This window comes from Pinus tabuliformis, chromosome 6 (genome assembly GCF_031772625.1).
Source record: "Pinus tabuliformis cultivar Carrire ecotype Pingquan chromosome 6, CPIR1, whole genome shotgun sequence".
In the NCBI taxonomy this organism is placed as follows: Eukaryota; Viridiplantae; Streptophyta; class Pinopsida; order Pinales; family Pinaceae; genus Pinus; species Pinus tabuliformis.
This window is the reverse complement of record NC_142292.1, coordinates 1,351,100,442-1,351,125,595: the sequence shown is the minus strand read 5'-3', so window position 1 is coordinate 1,351,125,595 and position 25,154 is coordinate 1,351,100,442. Positions and strand designations below refer to the sequence as shown.

At 34.8% G+C, this 25,154-nt stretch overlaps 2 pseudogenes; both read right to left on the bottom strand.

The window, feature by feature from the left end:
* The window catches only part of LOC149263638 (uncharacterized), a 286,259-nt pseudogene that overhangs the window by 248,877 nt on the left and 12,228 nt on the right, over positions 1–25,154 (bottom strand).
* LOC149263639 (uncharacterized) lies at positions 23,203–24,092 on the bottom strand (annotated as a pseudogene).

Here is a 25,154-nt window from a genome sequence, read left to right as displayed (position 1 = left end):
ATTCCTGAAGGAACCTTGCTCTAATACCAATTTTTAGAACCATTGTTAATACTAAGAGGGGGGTTGTATCAATATTAAGGCTAAATTTTAAATTTTATGCCAAATTATTTTTCATTCCAACTTGGAAACCATCCATATGAGAGAAACCATTAACAAAACATAACAACAGCCATATCAACCCATACAAGCATACACATCATGATCAACAAACACGTGAGAAAAGGAGGCTTTACGTGGAAACCCTTTTGGGAAAAAAACCACAAAAGATTGTTGTTGTTATTGATGTAAAATAAGAGAACCTACTTTATTACATTAATATATCTGTGAGCCACCACCTACAAGAATCACCAAATACATTTGATTATTTTCTAGCACCCACTAGTAAGAAGCACCAACTTCCTCCATTTGTAGACACTTTTCCAACTTACCAGAAGTACCATGTGAAGCACTAACTTCACATATTTGTTGCAAGCACCAATTTTCAGCTCCTTGGATTTATGAAAACACCAACTTGCAAGAGGCACCAACCCCCAAGCCTTCTCAGACACCCACAAGATATGGATGCACAAAATTCATGTATGTAGGCTCCAACCCAAACTCAATAAGGAACTCAATTTGTTTTGTAGATGGCACCCACTATACTTGATATCATGTTCGTTCTCTACTCAATATTCTCACTTTGTTATAGCCCACTGCTCTAGTCAACAATATTCACTCATCACAACCCATAGAAAATGTTTTTCTTTTCTTTTCGTCAACATACACTTAGCTCTAAACCTTCTATTTCTCAAGATCTCTTGGCCTCTCACACCACAACACCACACTCCTCTCAATCCTCTTCTCTCACTACATACATTCAACTCTCAGGATCTTTCCTCTACATAGTCACTCTCATCCTCTCTCTCTCGAGAATGGGCTCACTTGGCCTCACACATAATCACACACACTCACATAGATCTCTCCTCATAACTCACTCAGAAATGCTCCATTTCTCCCAATTGCTCAATGGAAATCCTGAGTTTTGTTCCATAGATGCACTGAGTTGAATGTTCTCTCTGTCGCCATCCACACTACTTGAGAGTGTACTCTTGGCATGGCACTCCATTCTTTTGTTGCATCTCTTTTCAAAAATTCTATCGCTACGTTAAAACATGAGAATGGGAACTTGAGTTATCTCCATAATGAGAAATAATTCTTCGTCCACCTGCACACTTCAACCAGGAATTGTCCACTCTGTGAACAAATCTCCTATCCTCGAGGCTCTCCATGCATGTTCATGACTTCAAAGAGATTTATTGGTTCCTCATAATGTCTTCTTTTCACTTCATTTATTTCAATGAAGTGTGCATCAGAAGATCATAGGTAGATTTCTTTCAATATTCAGGATAGGCCTTAACAGTTCCTTTCTGAGAATAATTGTCCTCATTGCCTTGACCCAAGGATCTCTGCTGTCGCCATTACTCCTACAACACCAAATGTTATGCTCTCATTTACTCTCTAGCTACCAACCAATTCATCCTTTAACACTCTGTACTAGAATATTAGAGCCTTTCCTACCGTAACTTTTATTAAATAGACGTTACGAAATCACACTATTCCAAAGCACCTTTATCCCCTCTTATGTTTATCCCCTTATTGCTTTTCACACCATAGGACTACTTCTTGTGGCCTCTAATATAGAACTTAGGTGCCAAGCCTTCAGGCTCCTACCGGGGGTTTATCTCCATGTGTATTTTCTATTCCACCTTTGATTTTCTGAGCTCCATAACCAGACACCATTTAACATCAGAAGCACCACACATCGTAACTTTTCCGAAGATTCTTTTATAGTGGAGTTATGATATCTCCAACCTTTGATATGCTCCATAGAGATTTAGGTGCTAGGCCTACTTTGCACCCTTGCTTATTTGGCACTTCTACGACTAAGTTCCAATTAGTCATCAGAAGCCCCCTATATCGTAACATTTTCAATTTGAAATTAGAATAAAGTTACGATGTATCTTCTTTCGAAATAATCCATATCACTTATGTGTTAGGCCCTGCTCTGGACCCCCAGTTCTTTGGGTCCCCACAACCAAACTCCAATTCATAATGGAATCCCCCTCTTATCATAATATTTCTCAAATACTCATTTACACAGGAGTTATGAGGTACCAATCCTCCTATATCCTCCATAGCACTTAGGTGCTAAGCCTTGCTCTACACCCTTGGCTCTATTCGTTTCCTCATCCAAATGCCAACACATCAAAGCCCCTTTCATCAGAATTTTTTCATAAAGAAATTACACAAGAGTTACAAGATATTTGACTTCTGATATACAACCTCTAAGATGACATCATGTTGATGTCATAATTGCCATGTGGCATCTCCTTAGTGGTGACACATGTCACGTAGATTTTCCCCATTAGACCACCCAAAATTTTGAATCTGACTGCCATGTGTCCACCGTACAATGACATCATGCTGACATCATCTTCCTCATCAACTTTTCAAGGCAAATCACCTCCTACCATGTGTATTATCGAAGGAGAAAGAAAGGACCCCTCAAACCTTGGTTTTCTAATGCATTTCATTGTTAATCTTTGCTCTTCAAAACCTCAGTGTTTTTTAAAGAATTTCATTATTAAGAAGTTACAAGGTCCCAATCTCCGAAATTATAATACTTCAGCATGCTTCTAATTTTGGTTGTCTTGAGGTTCCAATATGACCAACCTTCCAAAATTGGGGGGTTCTAATGTTCTTCTTGCTCAACCCTTCCAATATCTAATGTTCTGATAATCACTCCCGAGAGTCCAACCCCCTAAGGTTTTGACCTCCGAAAGTCGGCCTTCCGAGATTCTAGCATACTGTGATATTTTGATATGCTGCCTGTCGGTCCTTTCTATATCAAGTCCCGATGTTTTTATCATTCTCCGATATCCAACATTCTGAGAATTGACTCCCAGTGGCCAGCCTTCTACTTTCAAGTTCTCGGATCAAAACTTTTCTCAAAAAGGAACTTCATTGAGGTTACAAAGTTCTAAGGTCTTGATATTCCTTCCTCCAATCACCTTTTAACTCTACTTTCACGACTTATTTCACCAAAATTTGACTGGGAATTACTCTAGATCCAAGAGGCCATTTGTAGACTTCCATATATCGTTAGAAATATATTTCTGAGGACTTTCAAATGGAGAAGGTGTGATGTAGTATTTGAGCCCATTTTCTACCTGAGAAATGGCTACAAAATTTCTAATGTTATTTTCACCTTGTCTATTCTTCTTCTGCCTAGAACCTACTCTTCAAAGGAATTTTGCAAGGTTCCACATACCATTGGAGAGATCTTTCAGAGCACTCACCAACTGTGCCATATCTAAGAGTATCTAAGATTAACTCTTAAGAAGAATCTCATCCAAATTATGGGACTCCCAACCACCATAGTCATCATTTTATGGCTTCTCCAATAAGCCTACCACTATGGTGATTCTCTACTAGATATTGCAACAACCATGGGATTCCCCCTGAGCTTGACACATCAAGCACATAAAACTAACATAATTAACATCACAACTAGGATAGGGGACATCAAAGAAAACATTTTTTTCATAAACATCCATGCTATCTAGTTCACAACAATTCTAACACTCTTTCCCATAGTTAGATAATGTCAACTTCCCAACACATCTCTTATCATGACTATTTACATTAATGAGAACACACTTGTAGCCAATGACCATCTAGACAATTCCAAGTGTAAAACAAGCATGTCCTAATTATCTTAAAGAAGTGCACTTTTATTAGGGAGTTAATTTAATTTTTACTAGCCAAGTTTACTCAATATCTCATGCACATTTATTCCTAGAAAGTAGTGTGCATTTATTCATATAAAATAGGCTTTATCACTTAGAATAAGGTAACGAAGTGATCTTATTGTAGAAAATAGGAAATTAAGTAAAATAAAAATGGAATGTACTAATGGAAAGTTATGAGCCCTTTGTTTTGGCAACTCATGGTATTTTCCCTATCAATTAAGCATTTATTAAAATGAAATCAAATGGGAAATGCATAAAATTATTTTTTTGTGGTGAATTTATAGGAATAGTCAATTTTAAGGCATTCTTAGTTGGAGAAAATTGACCTAAGCTCATTTGTGGTAACCCATGGTTTTATATATCTATATTTTTTCAAAGAGATGGTGTTTCATACCAAGAAAATTATGTTCGTATGAGAAGACAAGGTGGAGGACATGTCTAGGGTGGATTTTTGAAGGGCAGAGATAAAGTTTAGTCGATTTATTGTGAAATGTTTGACCTCAATGTAATAAGAAATTATGTTGAATCAATTAGAATATTTTGGTACAAATGGAAGGGATTATGGTACAACGAAGTCAAAGCTATCATGTTTCCAATGCGGTGGTAGGTGTAAAGTAAGATCATAAGTTTACTTCTTTTTTTTTTCATTACAGAGGAATCAGTAACTAGAGCAACCTCACAACTCATGTAACACAGGGTCGATTCTGACTGCTACCACTATAACCCCTGGGAACTGTGTCTGCCCCTCTCCACATCTCCAGGCTAGTCTGAGGGATTTGAACTTGTGACCTTCAGTACGGGCCCATCTTTCTAACGAACTTCACCACATTTTGATTACCAACTCGCCTACCCCCGTGGGGCAGTAAGATGATAAGTTTACATTTCAATGAAGAATTTATATCTTTTTCAAACCAGTTCTATTAAACACAAGGAGAGAAAAATAAGTAGGTTGAAATAACACTCATTATTTTATTAATGGTATCTTATTAAAATTTATAACATGGTAGGCTTTTGAAAGAATGATGGGTGAATGATGTATTAGTGGTTTCATTCACATAGGTGCAAGGTTTATGCATGTATCTTAGTTAAATTATAACATAAGTTAAATGATGCTGTTGACATACCTTATATTTTGGGCATATGTAAAAGGATTTTAATTTTTTATGCCATAGATAAATGGTCACATCATAATTTAATGAAAGCATTTTTGAATTCTTGTTATACATGATTTGAAATTATGTAGATATTTGAATGTAATTGTTTGAAAATTAGGGTGTGCATGATCAATTGAACCTAATGATCTAGGTCTGAGTGTGAAGAAGGACCCTTCCAAGACCTTTTACTTTCGTGATGTGTTAAATTGCATTATAAAAGAACATTAATGAATACATATGCATGATGTAAAGAAGAGGAATATGCCAATCATCAGCAACATAAAAACATAAGCATTTGATAACGGAGTTCATCCAGGAAGGACTATGTCTCTAGGCCCCGGTGTCAAGATGGTGTAGGCCGCTGCATTAAGTGTTGTCAATAATGGAGATGTACACAAGAGATGATGCCCTAATCATACAAGGAAAAATGCCCTCACATAGGAGTGGCTCTAAGAGATGTTCCACAACTATAACTCTCAATCAAAAAAATCTCTTATTAGTATGATACAAAAACATGCATGGTAAGCATCCCAGCAACATGGCACAAAAGGGATGTCAAAACAAAAATGCATGACGACAACAAGAGTATCCCAGCAACATAAAACAAGGGATCTCAAAGAATAACATAAAGAGTTATGACAACAAGTACATCATATAGAAGATTCTGCATAACATGAAGCAAGGAATCATGACAACATGAAATAAACAAGATCCTACATCAACATCAATCATGGATCTGTACAACATAATGCAGAAAGAAGTACATGAACACATCATATACCTCACAACTAAGGGCCATCTAAAGAAGTGGATAAAAAAATCCATGGTGAACATCTGTTCACATTGTCGATGCGCCGGCATAGCCCGATACAGATCTGGACTTCGGCTCCCCATGCATCGATAGCTTTCTAGCCTATCGCAATCTAGGCATCTGAAACAGCTATTTTCAAAGCACTGTAGCTTTCTCAACCATCGATCTCACAACATCACTTTGAAGAGGGAGATTGTTTTGGACTCCTCGGGCTCCATAGCTCTCTGGCTATCTGGCTTCACAGCGTTCTGGCTATGTCACTACAGTTCTGCGTCTCTACCTGACCAATCTGGTTCGTTGGCTACCTTCTCGCACTACCTCAATCACACTCTATGGTTCTCCATTGGGCGTAGCCTCCTCATTGGGATGATTTTGGCACTCAGGCTCTCATGCACACTCTGGCACAAGCTCTTGGCCTTTCAGCCACTCTCTGTCATAGGCTCTTTGCCCCTTCTCTTCCTCTGGCATGTAGCCCCTTAGGCACTCTGCCTCCATCATGTTTTATAACATAACCACATACAAATCAGAGGTTTGTAGTTTAGGAATAGAATGTTGTTGAATGGAAAGTTTGGCCGGTGTAACAAAACCACAGAAATTCCTTTTTTCTATTAAACAAATAAATACACTGAAAAACTGATAAATCCAACCAAAATCCTTTAAAGCCGGACTTCAAAACATTTAAATCGGCCCTACAAACCCTATCAGGTCTGCCTTTAGACGCTTATCACAATCAGCAGTTGGTATCGGCGATATTATATCAACGGCATATATTTCATGCCAGGGCGATATATGTTATGCGGCATGTAACATGTGATTTATATATATATACACACACATTGGTTGCGACAGCTATGGAGGGTTCGGCAGAGGTTATGGCCACCGACCCCAAAATATGTATATCTATGTATATATATATATATATATATATATATATATATATATATATATATATATATATATATATCTATATATATATATCTATATATATATATATATATATATATATCTATATATATATATATATATATATATATATATATATATATATATATATATATATATATATATATATATATATATATATATATATATATTGATATATTGTTATGACATATATGCAGGACATGTGGAGGAGGGTTCGGCGGGGGTTATTGCCACTGATCCCGATCCCATATATATATATATGTGTGTGTGTGTGTGTGTGTGTGTGTGTGTGTGTGTGTGTGTGTGTGTGTGTGTGTACATGCGTTTATTGATGTGATAAGGTGGTGTTTAAAGGGTTTGGTGAGGTTTGTTGCACTGATCCCGAAACCATGTGTTTGATAGCTTTTATATAGTTATTTTAATAACTATATTGAATCATTCCGTTATATGGTTTTTTATTAACCATTTTAATAATGATTTTGTCTTTGATGCAGGTTTAGGAGACAAATGAGAAAACGCCAAGTGTCAATGGCTGATGGGCTGCCATGTGGGTCCCATCTACTTACTGGGATGCCATGTGGCATACTGTGGGCCCCACTTTCTCCCTGTCATTTCAAAATTTTAAGAGATCTATCTTTCGTATATGAGCTCAGTTTGATGAGTTGTTCACACCACCACGATCAGGACAATGATTTCTTTGATCTGGTCCTAGTTCGAGCATAATCCAAACACTTTGATTTTTAAGCCATCTTTGTCCTGTGTGTCTCTCTAGAGCCTCTTGGATCAATCCTCCCCACTGAGGAGCTTTTGGTCCTCTAAAAGCATGAAAAAAAATCTGCATCTCTATATGTACCCTATCCACATCACAAGCGTCCTGAAAAGGTCTCACTTCCATCTCCTTCACCTTTGTTCTTCAGAGCCTTAAGTGATGAGCCGACACCTACCACTTCTGCAACCTGCAGTACATTGTTTTGTAAATTAGATGCTTTGAATGACATGACCAACTAAAGACCCAAACATCCCATACTTGACACGTGTTTATAATACATACTCGGTGGTTTAGTTTACAACAATATGGATGTAATACCCCAGCTCTGACAACAAGGGCAACCTATCATGGTTGCTTCAAAAAGTGATGGAAAACACATCATCACTGCAACACATGATTTACATTAATAAGGCCAAACATTATTATTTTGACAAGTGATGGAAACATAACATCACTTTCATAGTTTTAACATGAAACTCAAAACACGACTCAAAACATGACTAGACATCATTGTTGCTGACCAAGTGATGGAAAACGCATCATCACTTTTACACTTTAAAATGCAACAAATGATTTACAGAAGAATGACCATGAAATGACAACATGTCTAGAAACCATTTCTCACTAATCAATGTGAATGGGTCACCTCCTTGTGGTGATTTTTCTTGTCGAACAACTGATCTTCCTGGTTCACGCACCGATGCTTTGTCTTTAAGGCACTGCTCTGGATGGGGCCTCCAACAAGTGGCTCTCTGATGGAAATTTCTGTCGCAATGAATGCAGTAGGCTTTCTTCCTCCATATCTACTTAACTTGTTTCTTTTCATGCTGTTAAGCGGGTCTTTCATGCCTCATGAGTGCTGCCATTCTTTTCCAAAACTTGGAAAAGGTATGGTTAGGTAAACCACAAAAGGTACATGTTTTCTGATGCCTTGATCTTCGTTCATTATTAACAACATGAACAGTCGAAGATTGAAAATGGTTATACCTTCCTTTGTTGTTTCTGATGTCAGTATGGTGATGAGAGCTTGCCTATGCTCTCTCCCTACAATGGAAACTTCCATGGGATGATGAGGATGTTTTCCCATCATTCTCTTTCCTCGATGATGTCTCGAACGAATCTGACACCTTTGAACACTCTCCTTTAGTGTATCTCGAGCATGCAAATGGATGTTCGTGCACAACCTCCAAAGGTGGAGTTATGCCTTGGTTATTAACACCAAGTCCTTCTTTCTCCTCATGCCTCATCCTTGTAAGGAGACTCATTTTTGTCCCTGTAATTGGGATCTCCAAATCTCCAACAAACATCATACTATGAGAAGATGAAACCAAAAGGAAATCAACATCTTTTACCTTCTCTTTTGATTTGGAAAGATCTGATGAGGGTTTCTCATCATCCATTATTGGTGGTTCACTAACTGTCTCAGTGCATTCCCCAACCTCTTTCCTGACATACCCAAGTCCTGCCTGATGGTGTAATTCCTTTAATTTGATGGGGTTGACAATGCCTTGGCCATTAACGCCCAAGAATTTCCCTTCATACCCCATTCTCTTCAATAGTTTGGAGCCAATTCCTATGGTGTGGTTTTCAAGCATAGCAAAATTATCATCAGGAAACATACATGAAGATGGAGAACTAATTTTTACCTCACACTGGTCACATTGCAGCTTTTCCAAGGCCTCGTCCTTTGCTTGCAGCTGTCGTAGAAAACTATTTTTTTCCTCCTTCTCTTCATGTAGGCACATCTTCAATTCATCATTTTTTGTTTGAATATTTTGTTTGTTTTGCTTTAGTTCTTTCATGGCCTCTTCTATGGCTTGCAACTGAAGCTGTAATTGCTCCTTTTCCTCTGTCTCTTTCTTTAGAGTTTCGTACATGATTTCCACTCTCTTGGAGATGTCGACCATGGTCTCGTACATCACTCTTCCATTCTCTATCGCTGCACGTTCCATTGTTCACGCTGCAATTCACATACACGTAAAGATAACTCTAATACCACTTGATCCAAGTCTAGGTGTGAAGAAGGAACCTTCCAAGACCTTTTACTTTGTGATGTGTTAAATTGCATTATAAAAGAACATTAATGAATACATATGCATGATGTAAAGAAGAGGAATATGTCAATCATCAGCAACATAAAAACATAAGCACTTGATAACGAAGTTCGTCCAAGAAGGACTACATCTTCGGGCCCCAGTGTCAAGATGGTGTAGGTCGATGCATTAAGTGCTATCAATAATGGTGATGTACACAAGAGATGATGTCACGATCATACAAGGAAAAATTCCTTCACACAGGAGTGGCTCTAAGAGATGTTCCACAACTAGAACTCTCAATTAAAAAAAAAACTCCTATCAGTATGATACAAAAACATGCATGGTGAGCATCCCAACAACATGGCACAAAAGGGATGTCAAAACAAACATGCATGAAAACAACAAGAGTATCCCAGCAACATACAACAAAGGATCTCAAAGCATAACATAAAGAGTTATGATGACAAGTACATCATATAGAAGATTCTGCATAACATGAAGCAAGGAATCATGACAACATGAAATAAATAAGATCCCGCATCAACATCAATCATAGATCTGTACAACATAATGTAGAAAGAAGAAGTACATGAACACATCATATACCTCACAACCAAGGGCCATCTGAAGAAATGGATGAAGAAGTGGATAAAAAAATCCATGGTGAACATCTGTTCACATTGTCTATGCGCCAGCAGAGCCTAATACTAATCAAAGCGTTGTAGCTTGCTCAACCATCGATCTCACAACATCGCTTTGAAGAGGGAGACTGTTCTGGACTCCTCGGGCTTCGTAGCTCTTTGGCTATATGGTTTCATAGCGTTCTGGCTATGTTTCTGCAGTTTTGTAGCTCTGCTTGACCAATATGGTTCGTTGGCTACCTTCTCACGCTGCCTTGATCACACTCTGTGGCTCTCCATCAGGCGCAGCCTCCTAATTGGGAGTATTTTGGCACTTAGGCTCTCACACAGACTCTGGCACAAGCTCTCAACCTTTCGGGAACTCTCTGGCATAGGCCCTCTGCTCCTTCTCTTCGTCTGGCATGTAGTCCCCCGGGTACTATGCCTCCATCGTGTTTTATAACACATCCACATACAAATTGGAGGTATGTTGTTTAGGAATAGAGTGTTGTTGAATGGAAAGTTTGGCCGGTGTAACAAAACCATAGAAATGCCTTTTTTCTATTAAACAGAAAAATACACTGAAAAACTGATAAATCCGAACAAAATCCTTTAAAGCCAGACTTCAAAACATTTAAATCATCCCCACAAACCCTATCAGGTCCACCTTTAGATTCTTATCACAATCAGTGGTTGGTATCGGCAATTAAAATGGCGTTGGCGCATATATTGGCACCCGATATAGGGTTTCACTGATATACATATCGGTAGCATATATTTCGAGTCAGGGCGATATATGTGATGCAGCATCTAACACGCGATATATATGTATACATTGGCTATGACAGTTGTGGAGGGTTTAGTGGAGGTTATGGCCACACACCCGAATGTGATAAGGTGGTTTTTAAAGGGTTCATTAGGGTTTTTTTCCGCCAATCCTTAAACCATGTGTTTGATGGTTTTTATATAGTTATTTTAATAACTATATTGAATCATTCCGTTATATGGTTTTTTATTAACCATTTTAACAATGATTTTGTCTCGTATTCAGGTTTAGGAGACAAATGAGAAAATTCCAAGTGTCAATGGCTAATGGGTTACCATGTGGGTCCCATTTGTTTACTGGGATGCCATGTGGCATACTGTGGGCCCCACTTTCTCCCTGTCACATCAAACTTTGAAGAGCTCTATCTTTCACATACGAGCTTGGTTTGACGAGCCGTTTGCACCACCACGATCAGGATGACAATGTCTTCGATCTGGTCCTAGTTCGAGCACAATCCAAACACTTTGATTTTTGAGCCATCTTTGTCCTACGTGTCTCTCTGGAGCCTCCTAGATCACCTAACACCCCAAATTTTTAGTGAAAGTTCTAAAAGTGTTTTTTTTTTCTATAAGTGGTTTATAATATTTGTTAACACACATCTATATGCATTAGTATGGTAGTACATGCTACCATGTAGTATGTTTCCTTTCTATGCATAAGAAGATGTCACATTAAATTGTAGAATTAACTAGTAGTTAGGTGCAAGGGTGGCAGGTGTACTCATAAGCTAGCTTGATGTGAAATTAGAGAAGTTAAGTCTTCAACCAATGGGAAAAATTGAGATGAAGCATTCAAGTGTGTGAAATTTTTGGTACAAAGTTATGATTAAGAGATAATTTAACATGTTGATGTACCATGTCGGTGAAAAGGATTCCTATAGAGCTAGTGAGTACAACAGAGGGCACACATTCATCTCAGTAGATGGGTTTCTTTTTATACAAGTATAAATGATTTGTTTTGTATAGGAAGCATCAATAATTGCATACAATATTAGTTTTATGTAGGTACAAAAAGGAAGTAAAAGAAAGTTTAAGGATGAAATCCATAGTGAAGAAAGGCCAAGATAAAACAATGAAAAGTTGGTGACAATGCATGTAGATGTCTTGTGGAAGAAACAAAAGTGAAGTAGTGATGGAGAAGGAAAAAAAGAAAGGTAAAGTTTGAGTATTATAGAAAAATAAGACTTAAAAATCATATTGTAATGTGACTTACACATTGTATTTGTAACCAAGACTATGGTGTGATGTTTGACTTGATGTTTTGGTCCTAGAGAATGTTTGAGGATGTACCTTATAACTCCATAAGTGAAGTTTAAAATGGTTTGCACCTATGTCAATTATGGTGTATACATCCAAAATTTGTTATGTTGAAAATTTGTGGTGTAAGGTTCATAGTAAATCCAAAATCACTTGTCATGATAGAGGAAGGTTCACGGTCAATCAAAAACCACTCAATTTGAATAGTTCATGGTTAGTTGAAACCACTTGACATGTTGTTTATAGTAAGCAAGAAACCAATTGAGAGTGTGATAGTTGAGGTTCATCCACAAAAATCAATATGTATAAACCCAAAGTGTGGTTATGGGTAAGCCGAGGAAAACCCACGATGATGGCTAATGATTATTCAAGGGGAGTTAAAGATATATCTATAAAGATATGTGATATAACAATGTTTGAATGAATCATGTAAAAAATGACATCATAGTAGAATGATGGTTGTAGTAGCTAGTTACTCATGTATTCTAATTGATGGTTGTTCATTTACATCAACGTCAATAACTTTCTAATGTTTGCATGACATATTTATGATGAAAATGCCAGGTTAGACTATCAATGGACCTTGTTGATTAAGAGGTATTTTAGTTCATAGTGGGTCATGTGTTGTAGAGGAGAACATATTGATGAAGACCTCAATTAATTGAGATTAAGACAAGTTAGTATTATAGAGAATGTGTCTCTCCATTAAGGGGTGGTGTTAGATTTAATGAGAAAAATATATTGTTCTAATGCATTCCTCTAGAGAGTTTTTTTTTCCATTGTAGGCATGAGATGCAAACCCACATAAGTGCCATTAACATTGTGGATTATAATTATAGTTTGATTATGCTAATAGGAATGTCTATTTTGTAATATGCATGCAATAATTTTCATTTAATTATTAAGTGGATGGTGGGGATTTAATATCCATGGAATGTTCTAGAATAGTTTTATTAGTAGTCATAGATCAAAGGTTGAGATTTATTTCAAAAGTAGTTATTCCCTTATTTCTCTTTTAACTGTAAATTTATTAATAAAAAAAATGTCATATTTTCGATGAAAAAGTGTTATATGAAATGGGTTATGGTTTCTTGGGCATGTGATATTGATAATCCATGGTATTGACCCTTGGTATTGTAGTGAAGTCTATTTATAGATCAAGAATATCTATAGTAAAGTAGGGATGAATCTCCATAGTTAATAGTCTTGTGACATGTTTTTCTAAATGTATATTTATTTTTATTTTATATAATGATGATGGTGATGATGATGATGATGATGATGATAACAATAATAATAATAATAATAATAATTTAAAGTAGACTTACAATTGAGTTAAGTTTTATGTATTTTTTTAATCATGTAATTATGAGATATATTGTAAGTATTTGTTTGATGCTTATCATGGGTTTATTAATCTATATGATTGCAACAGTAACTATGATATTGTTATAAATAAATGGATTCTATTATATGTGCTTTGCATAGATCACATCTGATAAATACCTATCCAAAACAGTTTGGTTATCTTGTGGTGTTTTGTTTTTCTAATTTTCCAATGGTATTACATATGATGATCTCAAGTGCACTCTAGGAGAGACATAAGTAGGAAAATAACTCATTCAGAGAATAAATTGTATAGTACATAGGTATATACGGAGACTGACATACACACAAAAATGATTTATTCCATTAAGATCTTTAGACACACTTATAACAATAGATTATTTATTTTGTGTCTTCAATATATATGTGTGTGTGTGTGTGTGTGTGTGTGTGTGTGTGTGAGAGAGAGAGAGAGAGAGAGAGAGAGAGAGAGAGAGAGAGAGAAGAAAATTAAATAATTTGGAAAATAAATTGTATGGCACATGTACATATGAAGACTGACACACAAAAAAATAATTTATTCCACAAATATCCTAAAACATACTTATAACACTAGATTATTTATTTCATATATATATATATATATATATATATATATATAGAGAGAGAGAGAGAGAGAGAGAGAGAGAGAGAGAGAGAGAGATTGTCTAACAAAGTCACAATTTCACCCATAGGATGAATTTCTTGTCAGAATCTGGTGAGAAATTCTTCAAGAAATCTGACTATGGGAGTGTTTAAGTCATTCTTTTGATGGTATAAATGCATTCAATGCAATCAAGAACCCCTGGGGTGTTGAAATATGTAACTAGTTTCGGTCTTCATAAATATGAAATGTACTCTTGCTTCTTGTATATGGTAAAAAGAAAGAAAAAATATTATTGTCATTTTTGTACCATGGGTTTCATGTTCAAGGCCATTTTAGATCAAGCACCCATTGAGTGCTTCTAGGGTTTGTCATAGATGAATGAAGTTAATAGAGTCGTTTTCATATCACTAGTACAAAATGGTTAATTAGTTACTAAAAAATGACTAAAATTTGCATACAAACAATGATTTTTCAGTGGGTGACCAATAATGCGACCAACCTTTAGTCATTTTTAGCTTATTAATTAATTGGTTTTCTCCATTTTATTGTCTAGTAGTATATTTAGTCATCAATTTGGTCATTAATTCCCCCAATTAATGACCAAATATACAAAAAATATATTACTATATAATCACCTAAAAAAACCAATTAATGACCATAGAAATATGACTAGATTATTGGTCATGTTATAAGATATTGTAAATTAGCTACTGATAGTCATATATATTGAAATTTTAGTCATCGTTTGAAACCATTAATGACCAAAGAAATATGACTAAATTTCAGTCATGTTATGAGGTACTATAAATTGGCTACTAATAGTCATATATATGAAAAATTTAATCATCATTTGTAATCACAAATTTATCATTAACAATACTCATTTATTTTGTTTTGGTAGTTTCGCATTCATTTTATAAATTATTGATTTAGTAATTTATATTCATTTCATTTACATTGATTAATAATCATTATCATCAACTAATTTAGTGGTTATATATTCATTTTATTTGTGTTCATTATTAATTAATATAAGCTACTAATTTAGTAGTTTAATATTCATTTTATTTGTGTTCATTTCTAATAACATAAATGAATTAGTATAATTTTGCGACTGTATTAAAAAAATATCATATAATATCCATGTTCATCTAATATGAAAACATGTGAATCATCCAATCTCGTAAGTTAATAACAACACAAAAAAATATCAAATACAATCGTAAATAATTTACACGAAAAATTTTATTATATGAAATGTCAAGTATTACAATATGAGTTTCCAACTAAATATTGATTGGGCTACAATTTACACATGAAATATTGTTTAATCACTTCAAAACATTTCCACTATGTTGCCAATGCATTGCACATGTCTTTCCACCTTTCAAATCATTCAATAGTTTTCTTCTAAAAATTGTGTAACCGGTAGCATCCACCAATTGAGATTCGTGTTAAAGACTAGAAGATCCATTCTTTGAATAGACTGGGGCTGGGAGATGAATCCAAGGTCTTCGATTTGAAACCAATAGATATTCATTTAAATACAAATAATGTGATCTCATCTGCTTTTTAATTAAAATATCTATTAAAACTATTGTCACTATTTGTAATATAATGAGAATATAGAACTTCCTTTAAAGCACATGGAAAAGTTCGCAAAAACATTAAATACAATGGCCACACTTAAACACTTCTTCCAATGATTCTCCACAAAAAAATTAGAAAATGTTGAGATCTGCAAATTCATGCTTGAGGTAGGACTTCATACACTTCATAACAACTTTTTATAAAAATAATGATATTTCAATGAAACGTTCAATTAGAATATTTAAAAAAAGTATATAAGTTCCTCTTTGACATGAGGAAAATAAAATAAAATAAAAAGAAATAAATGATCAAACTTGCCACCAAAAATGCCAAACTCTACACCATAAAATTATTGTGTAGAATCTCCATGAGAAATAAAAAGGTCAAATGTCCACTGCATGGTCATGGTTGAAGCAATAATTAGACAAAATAACTCAACCAAATATTTTGAAATGCACCTAATACAAGCATGCATCTTACAACTTGTAGTTAGAAACTTAGTTACTTTTACAAGCTATGGAGTATGATTGCCTTATGTACAACAAATGCATGTTATCTTTATCTGAATGTTGACATAGTTGAATACATAAAAACACATTTCTACTCCATTTCTATCCTTTTGTTTAGCTTATTTTACAAATCATTCATAATTTTGTCTTAGAGATTGTCCATTCTATATTTTTACAGGGTACAACATAAAATCTGGATTAACAAAAAGATGCTTCAACCAAAAACAACAACGAAACCATACAATCTTCAAATGCTACATGCAAAATCTAGGAAGTCAAGGCTAAAGGGAATTTCTAAATCTTTTTTTGAAATTTAAAGGAAATATAATTTAATATACCAAATGTGCAAACTTGTAACAATTTGGTTTAAGAAAGAAACCAAGGTATTTGAAACATGACTCCAAGTCCTTTTGGGGAAAAGGAAAAATATCCTCTACATGAAAGGGAGGGACCTTAGAAAATCCATAATATAGAAGGTGCCTTTCAAAGGGTCAGCAAAATCCTTGTAAACAATTCCTTCTTTATGATCCCAACTTTTAAGGACTTGGTGGGGTGGAATAACAAGAGCCACACAATAACTATAATGGTGACTTGTACATGTATTTCCCACATTAAAATGGAAACCTACCATTATAGTGTCTGGATTGGAATTAGACACAGTTATCTGCAAATATGCAATCATATATAAATCAACACAGGTATCCATAAATCTTGATCAAAATATGCTCATGTGTCTAATTTCACAACTACTTTCATTCATCCTATAATAGCATCAAAGAACTTTCTCTTCAATGGAAAAACATGAGCTACACTAGAAGAAGGAAAATCATGATTTAATTATTAAAACAAAAAAAATATGATCGAAGAAAAAGTGCATAAAGCTTAAATCCAATAGGGTTGAGGCTCTCTAAGAAGCCTTCTTCAAATGCTAAATTCATCTTAACACATAAATCATTGTTTCGAATAACGTCATCTCCAAGCTTAGTATTTGTAGTAATGCAAGTTGTCTTTTCAAAGAAATCCTATATAAATTCTAGGTTGATACTAGCATTTGATGTATTGCTAAGGATGCCAGGACCTAGCTTTTTCACCTGCTGTGAATTAATACTACAATCATGTATTAGTAATTCCAATAATCCTTGAGTTACACTGCCCATTCCAAATGAGAATGAATGCAAACTACAATCATCATGTAAAAAAATAGCAATATTGTTGTCCTTAGAGAGAGGCATGTAAGATGTAGTGTGCAACCCATGGAGAAGATGAATTTCAAGAAAATTACAGAAGTTATGAAAATAGATCCATAGCCACAAGAGAGACAATGAGTGGAGAGTTAGACTTTGAACTAAATAGGTGGAAAGAAAAACCAGTTCCATCAAGCAACTCCTTCCACTATTGTAGCCCAGCAGACCTTAAATATTGACCATCTTGATCACCGTAAAAAACACTCGATATTTCACTAATAGATGTGCCTTCCAGATTCAATTTTCCAATAAAATTTGAACCATCATGATAAGAGAGGAAAGTAATATGCAGTTTGCTATGAAACATAGAGATATACGTTTTGACTACACATCTCTACCCCGACCTTGGATAGTCACAGTTAAAACTTGAGATGTAGTGTATAATATTTTTGGACTAAAGTCATTAGTTACTAGTGATAATAACATGAAGCATGTATTGTGTTTCCTTTATTGACGATTCTTATCATAATACCTAGGTCTACTTAATAAAGATCAAGGATGAGGTGTTTAGCAAGTTTGATGAGTTCAAAGCTCTGATTGAAAACTGGACAACTATGAATATCAAAGTCTTGAGATTGGAAAATGTGAGAGAGTATACCTTTAAGGAGTTCAATGGTTTTTGCAAGAAGCGACGAATCAAGAGAGAGTTGTAGTTATGTACAACCTAAGGAAAAATAGGGCGGTCGAGCAAAAGTCCATTATATGGGCTACTAAGGCAATGACACATGAGAAATACTTGTCGATGTTTCTTTGGACAAATGAATGAAACACAAACCAAGAAAATATAAGATACAATTATTATATTAATTTCCAAAGATACATACCGAGTGTGAAACCCTACTTTTTCATAAATATATATTTATAAGTTATAACTTGATTCTTATATTATAAAAAATAATTCTAATCTGAATTAAAGTGTGTCAACTATTTAACTTTCATACTCATATTTCCCAAGTCCAAGTACTTTTGGGGAAAATTAAAAGTATCCTCTACATGAAAGGGAGAGACCTCAAGAAATCCATAATCTAGAAGGTTCCTCTCAAGAGGTCAGCAAAGTCTTTGTAAATAATTCATTTTTTCTAAGCCCAACTTTTAGGGGCTTGGTTGGGTGGAACAAAAAGAGCCACAAAGTAATTGTAATGGTGACTTGTTGATGTATTTCCCATATTAACATGGAAACCTGCCATTACAATGTCTGGATTAGAATTAAACACAGTTATCTACAAATATGAAATCATAGATAAATCAGCACAGTCATCCATAACTCTTGATCAAAATGTGCTCATGTGTCTAATTTCACAACTACTTTCATTCATCCTACAATAATATCAAAGAACTTTCTCTTCAAAGAAAAAACATGAGCTACACTAGAAGAAGGAAAACCATGATTTAATTATTAAAACAAAAAAATATGATTAAAGAAAAAGTGCATTAACCTTAAATCTAGCAGGGTTGGGGCTCTTAAAGAAGCCTTCTTCTCATGATAAATTCATCTTAACACATAAATCATTGTTTTGAATAACATCACCTCCAAGCTTAATATTTGTAGTAATGCAAGTTGTCTTTTCAAAGAAATCTAGTGTAAATTATGGGTTGATCCCAACATTTGATGTATTGTTGAGGATGCGAGGACCTAGATTTTTCACCTACTCTAAATTAATACTACAATCATGTCTTAGTAACTCCAATCCTCCTCGAGTTACACTACCCATTCCAAATGAGGATATCTAGAAACTACCATCATCATGTAAAAAATAGGAATATTGTTGTACTTAGAGAGAGGCATGTAAGCTATAATTCCCAACCCATGGAGAAGATGAATTTCCAGAAAATCGCAGAAGTTCTGCAAATAGACCCATAGGACCAAGAGACAAAATGATTGGAGAGTTTGAATTTAAACTAAACATGAAGACAAAAAAATGTTGTTGCCATCAAGCAACTCCTTTTAATGATGTAACCCAGAAAACCTTAACAGACCATCTTGATCACCCTCAAGAACACTTGATACTTCACTAATAGATGTGCCTTCTAGATTCAATTTTCAAATCAAAGTTTAACCATCATGATAAGGGAGGAAAATTAATTGGCAGGTTGTTGTGAAACATAGAGATATACCTTTTGACAATACATCTCTACGTCGACCCTGGATAGTCACCGTCAAAACTTGAGCTCTAGTGTATAATTTTTTTGGACTGAAGTCAGTAGTTACTAGTGATAGAAACAAGAAGCATGCATTGTGTTTCCTTTATTGGTGATTCTTCTCATAATACCTAGGTCTACTTATTAGAGATCATCAACGATGAGGCTATGTCTAGCAAGTTTCAGGAGTTCAAAGGTCTAATTGAAAACCATACAAGTATTAATATCTAAAGTCTTGAGATTGGGCAATGTGAGAGAGTATACCTCCAAGGAGTTCAAGGGGTTTTTCAAGAAGGTGGAAATCAAAACAGGGTTTCATTTTTGTAATATGGTGGTCGAGCAAAAGTCCATAATAGGGGCTACTAAGGCCATGACACATGAAAACGATTTTTCGATATTTCTTTGGACAAATGCATGCAACAAAATCCAAACAAATATAACATACAATTATTATATTAATTTCCAAAGAGACATACTGGGTGTAAAACCCTATGTTTTCATAAACATATATTTATAAATTATAACTTGATTCTTATCTTGTAAAAAAAAGAAAATCAAATATGAATTAAAGTGTGTCAACTATTTAGCTTTCATACTCATATTTCTTGAGTCCCTTCCCTACATGAAAGGGAATGAACTCAGGAAATCCATAATCTAGAAGGTGCCTCTGAAGGGGTGACCAAAATCCTTGTAAAAACTCCTTTATGAGCCCAACTTCCAGGGGCTTAGTGGGGTGGAACAACAACAGCCACAAAGTAACAGTAATGATGACTTGCTCATGTATTTCCCACATTAACATGGAAACCTACCATTAAAATGTCTGGATTGGAATTAAACATAGTTATCTGCAAATATGCAATCATAGATAAATCAACACAGGTACCCATAACTCTTGATCGAAACTTTCTCATGTGTCTAATTTCACAACTACTTTAATTGATCCTACAATAAGATCAAAGAACTTTCTCTTCAATGGAAAAACATGAGCTACACTAGAAGAAGGAAAGCTATGATTTAGTTATTAAAAAAATAATTGAAGAAAATGTGCATAAACCTTAAATCTAGTAGGGTTGGGGCTCTATAAGAATCCTTCTTTTGATGCTAAATTCATCTTAACACATAAATCATTGTTTAGAATAACATCACCTCCAAGCTTAATATTTGTAGTAATGCAAGTTTTCTTTTCAAAGAAATCCAGTATAAATTTTGGGTTGATCCCACCATTTGATGTATTGTTGAGGATGCCAGGAGTTATCTTTTTCACCTCCTCTGAATTAATACTACAATCATCTATTAGTAAATCCAATCCTCCTCGATTTACATTGCCCATTCGAAATGATAATATCTGCAAACTACCATCATCATCTAAAAAATAGCAATATTGTTGTCCTTAGAGAGAGGCTTGTAATTTGCAGTGCACAACCCATGGAGAAGATGAATTTTAGGACAATCGCAGAAGATGTGAAAATAGATCCATAGGACCAAGAGACATAGTGAGTGGAGAGTTTGACTTTAAAATAAACAGAAAGACAAAAGAAACCATTACCATCAAGAAACTCCTTCCAATTATGTATCACAATACACCTTAACTAACGATCTTGATCACCCTCAAGAACACTTGATACTTCACTAATATATGTGCCTTTCAGATTCAATTTTCCAATCAAAGCTGAATGATCATGATAAGAGAGAAAATTTAATCTGCATGCTACTATGAAACATAGAGATATACCTTTCGATTACACATCTTTACCCTGGCCTTGGATAGTCACTATCAAAACTTGAGCTCCAGCGTATAATGTTTTTGGAATGAAGTCAATAGTTACTAGTGATAATAATAGGAAGCATGTATTGTGTTTCATTTATTGATGATTACTCTTGTAAGACCTAAGTATACTTGTTAAAGATCAAGGATGAGGTGTTTAGCAAGTTTAAGGACTTTAGAGCTTTGATTGAAAACCAAACAAGAATGAATATCAAAGTCTTGAGATTGGACAATGTGAGAGAGTATACCTCCAAGGAGTTCAAGGGCTTTTTCAATAAGGCATGAATCAAGAGAGAGTTGCATTTTTGTACAACCTAGGGAAAAATAGGGCGGTCAAGAAAAAGTCCAGCATAGGGGCTACTAAGGCCATGACACATGGAAAATATTTTCTAATGTTTCTTTGGAAAAACGCATGCAACACAGCCCGAGAAAAGATAGTATACAATGATTAAATTAATGTCCAATTAGACATACTAGGTGTGAAACCCTACTTTTTCATAGATATATATTTATAAATTAAAACTTGATTCTTATATTGTAAAAAAAATTAAATTTGAATTAAAGTGTGTCAATTTTTTTTCCTTCATACTCATATTTCCAATTGAAGAATGACATAAAACCACCAAGTTCAGAAAAGATTTGATGACTTCAATTTAGCTAATAACATCATAAAATATTCAAGTTATAACATCAAACAATATAATCCAAGGGCAAAGAACCATGATGAAAATAAAATCAATTCCTCTAACTAAATGAGAGATTAAAACTTTCTAATCGTGGAAAATTGAGCAGTGTGAAAACTTATGTTTCAGATTATAATAATACATGAGTGGCAATGTCTAAATACAAAGAGAAACATCACATGTGAACTTAAACCTTTCAAATAAGAGACGCAATTCATTAATAGACAGACTATACTAAAGGAAAATCTTAGTGCAAGACTACTAAAACACTATATTGATATATACGTGATGATCAAAACTAATCTAACACTAAGTTTAAACCAATGCACCTGGGATGGAATCGTTCAAATTTTGGATAGGTTATCAAATAATTATAATGTAAATTGTGTGTTGATTATTCTCAAAGATGAGATGAATGATGAAAATTGTTCGAAATGTGTTATAGGGCATAAAATATATTCTTTTCACTTAGGTATTAGGTCCTAGATCAATGACTTCAATCGGAGACTTTGATTGCTTTTGGTGCACAAGCAAGTCTAGCTTGACAAAAGCCAAGGACTTATTCGATTTGGAGTATTTGAAACAAAGGGTCGGGTGCTTAAGAATATAAAAAAAAGTGATCTCATTTGCCCAACACCCCAATGCACATTTTAGAAAGGCTTATGCAAAGGAAGCTCCAACAAAAGTAGTTCAACTAAAGGACACTTGGCAAAGAACCCTCGCATTGCATTGAACCTATTCAGATTACTTACAATGGAAAAGCGAAACATTCTACAAAGGTAGCTCCAACAAAAGTATTTCAAGTAATATACACTGAGCAAAGAACCCTAGAAGTGCATTGGAACTTGTTCGGATTACTTACAATGGAAAAGTGAAAAATTGAGATGCAATTCTAACATAGATATGTGAGTGATTCTATTCCAATTAGTCTATGCACATAGTTCCGTCAAGTTCAAGGAAAACTATTCTACCAAAGTCACAAAGGATATACACTCAACATCATCCTTTTTGCCGAAACATAAAATGCACAAATTCTTCACCCACCCTCATGGAAAAGGAGAAGCACATTTGAAAAAAAAACTGAAGATCCATAAGCTTCAACAATAGAATACTTTATCGTTGAATATTAAGCATTGCCTTGCCCTCGACCTGCTCCTCTAGAATATCCTCACTCATGTATTTACTACGAAGCCTTCATTTCTTCTTATCCACGACCATGCACTCAATCTGATTCTCATTTGGTAGGGGCACATGGGAAAAAACTCTCGCTCTCTCTACTTCTGGTTTCCCTTCTCCTACTCTCCTATTTATTTCGACACATCCTCCTCTTCCTTGAATAGGACTATATCAACGCCATCGACCTCCCCACTCTCCACCATTAACCTGGCCTCCTTCTTGACAGACTCAATCCTTTGCCACTCTCTCAATTCCCTGGCTCACATCTCCTCCTCCATGGACCGCTCAACTTTCTCCAAGATACCATCCTCGTCATTCCTGTATCCATAATAACTTGCATCGATTCAGTTGTAATCTCATACCTAGACCTCTAATTATTTGTCTCATGGGGTTTATCGAATAGCTCTTTGATGCCGGGTAGGAATTTTGCAGCCTTGAAGTATCTATAACTGGGGCCCTTTCCGGTAGCACCAAGCACATCCACCTCATTTCCTTCCAAGTCCATCATATTGGACCCTACTTTGGAATAATTAGGGCCCGCTAAGTTCCATGATCTGAGCTTTCCAATTCCCCTTTTCCCTAATCATCTTGTTTATCTCAAAATTAAGGTATCAGAGGTATTTTTCATCGAGGCCCAAGTTCTAAATATCCATGACCTTTCGTCCAATCTCTCAAACTATCTGTTGCCTCCATTTGTGTGCCTCTGCAAGATCACGACACTTTAACGCCAAGAATGAGAACCTCTCCTTGGGCTTCATCTTCTCTTCATTCTTGAATGTCAATGACCTATTCAACATAGACTGCACCTTCTCTTTGTTACAGACCATTTTTCCCCAAAATCTGAGAGCCTACAGTCTGATCTTCTATGTTTAAAGCCCTAAGCCCTCCTTGCCCAGAACTTCACAAAAGAACTAGAAGTGATCAATAGATTTCATCGAATAGGTAAATCATCTGCTTGAAAAGGCGGGAGTGGTTCTCAACGGGCATCATTAATTGATGGTTCCCTTTCTTGTTACAAATTTAACTTGTTTTGTGGAAACGAGGATGATGTATTGTTGTGTATTCATTTTGTGTGTGGTGGAACATTGTTTTTTGGTTTTGTTGAATTTTAAAATAATTGAAGTGTTAAAAGTTCAATTAAAGTTTTATATTTGATTTTGTTTAATTAAAAAATCTTTATTATTTAAAATATATATTCTAATAACTATATGAAACATTAAAATTTATATTTTATAGAACCATTTTTTTTTAATTTAAATAATTCATTTTTTTAGATATAGCTTTTAATATGTGAAAGTATGAAACTATTAAATAAAAACTAAAATAAACTTTTTTATATACCTAAATCCAACATATTTACCTATCATTTCCCTTCATCACAAAAATGATACACTACATGAGAATGTAGTATACACTAATTGCGTAGTTAAAAGAAATAAATATAAATAAATATAGTAATTGCCACGGATCAATGTACAAGACAATATTAATGATATTATCTATCACTACACCATCTCCAAGAATGGATAAGGCTTAACCTCCTTTCCATCATGCTTATATGAAAATTCTACCACAATTGGAATTTTTCAGAATTTGGGCCTCTATTATTCATAATCATGAATATTTTTTCTAGATTAATCACAACAATGTTTTAAGGGACCGAGGTCAATGTTTTGAACCCTCAACTTTGGTTCATCATCATAAAAAGGAATTTTTTTATAAGATTATATGGTTTTAAAGTAATATTAGTGGGTAGTTCAAAATTTTAAAGTGTGAGTTGAGTAACATATAGATCCCTCAACTGTGGTTCATCATCATGAAAAGGAATTTTGTTATAATATTATATGGTTTTAAAGTAATATTAGTGGGTAGTTCACAATTTTAAAGTG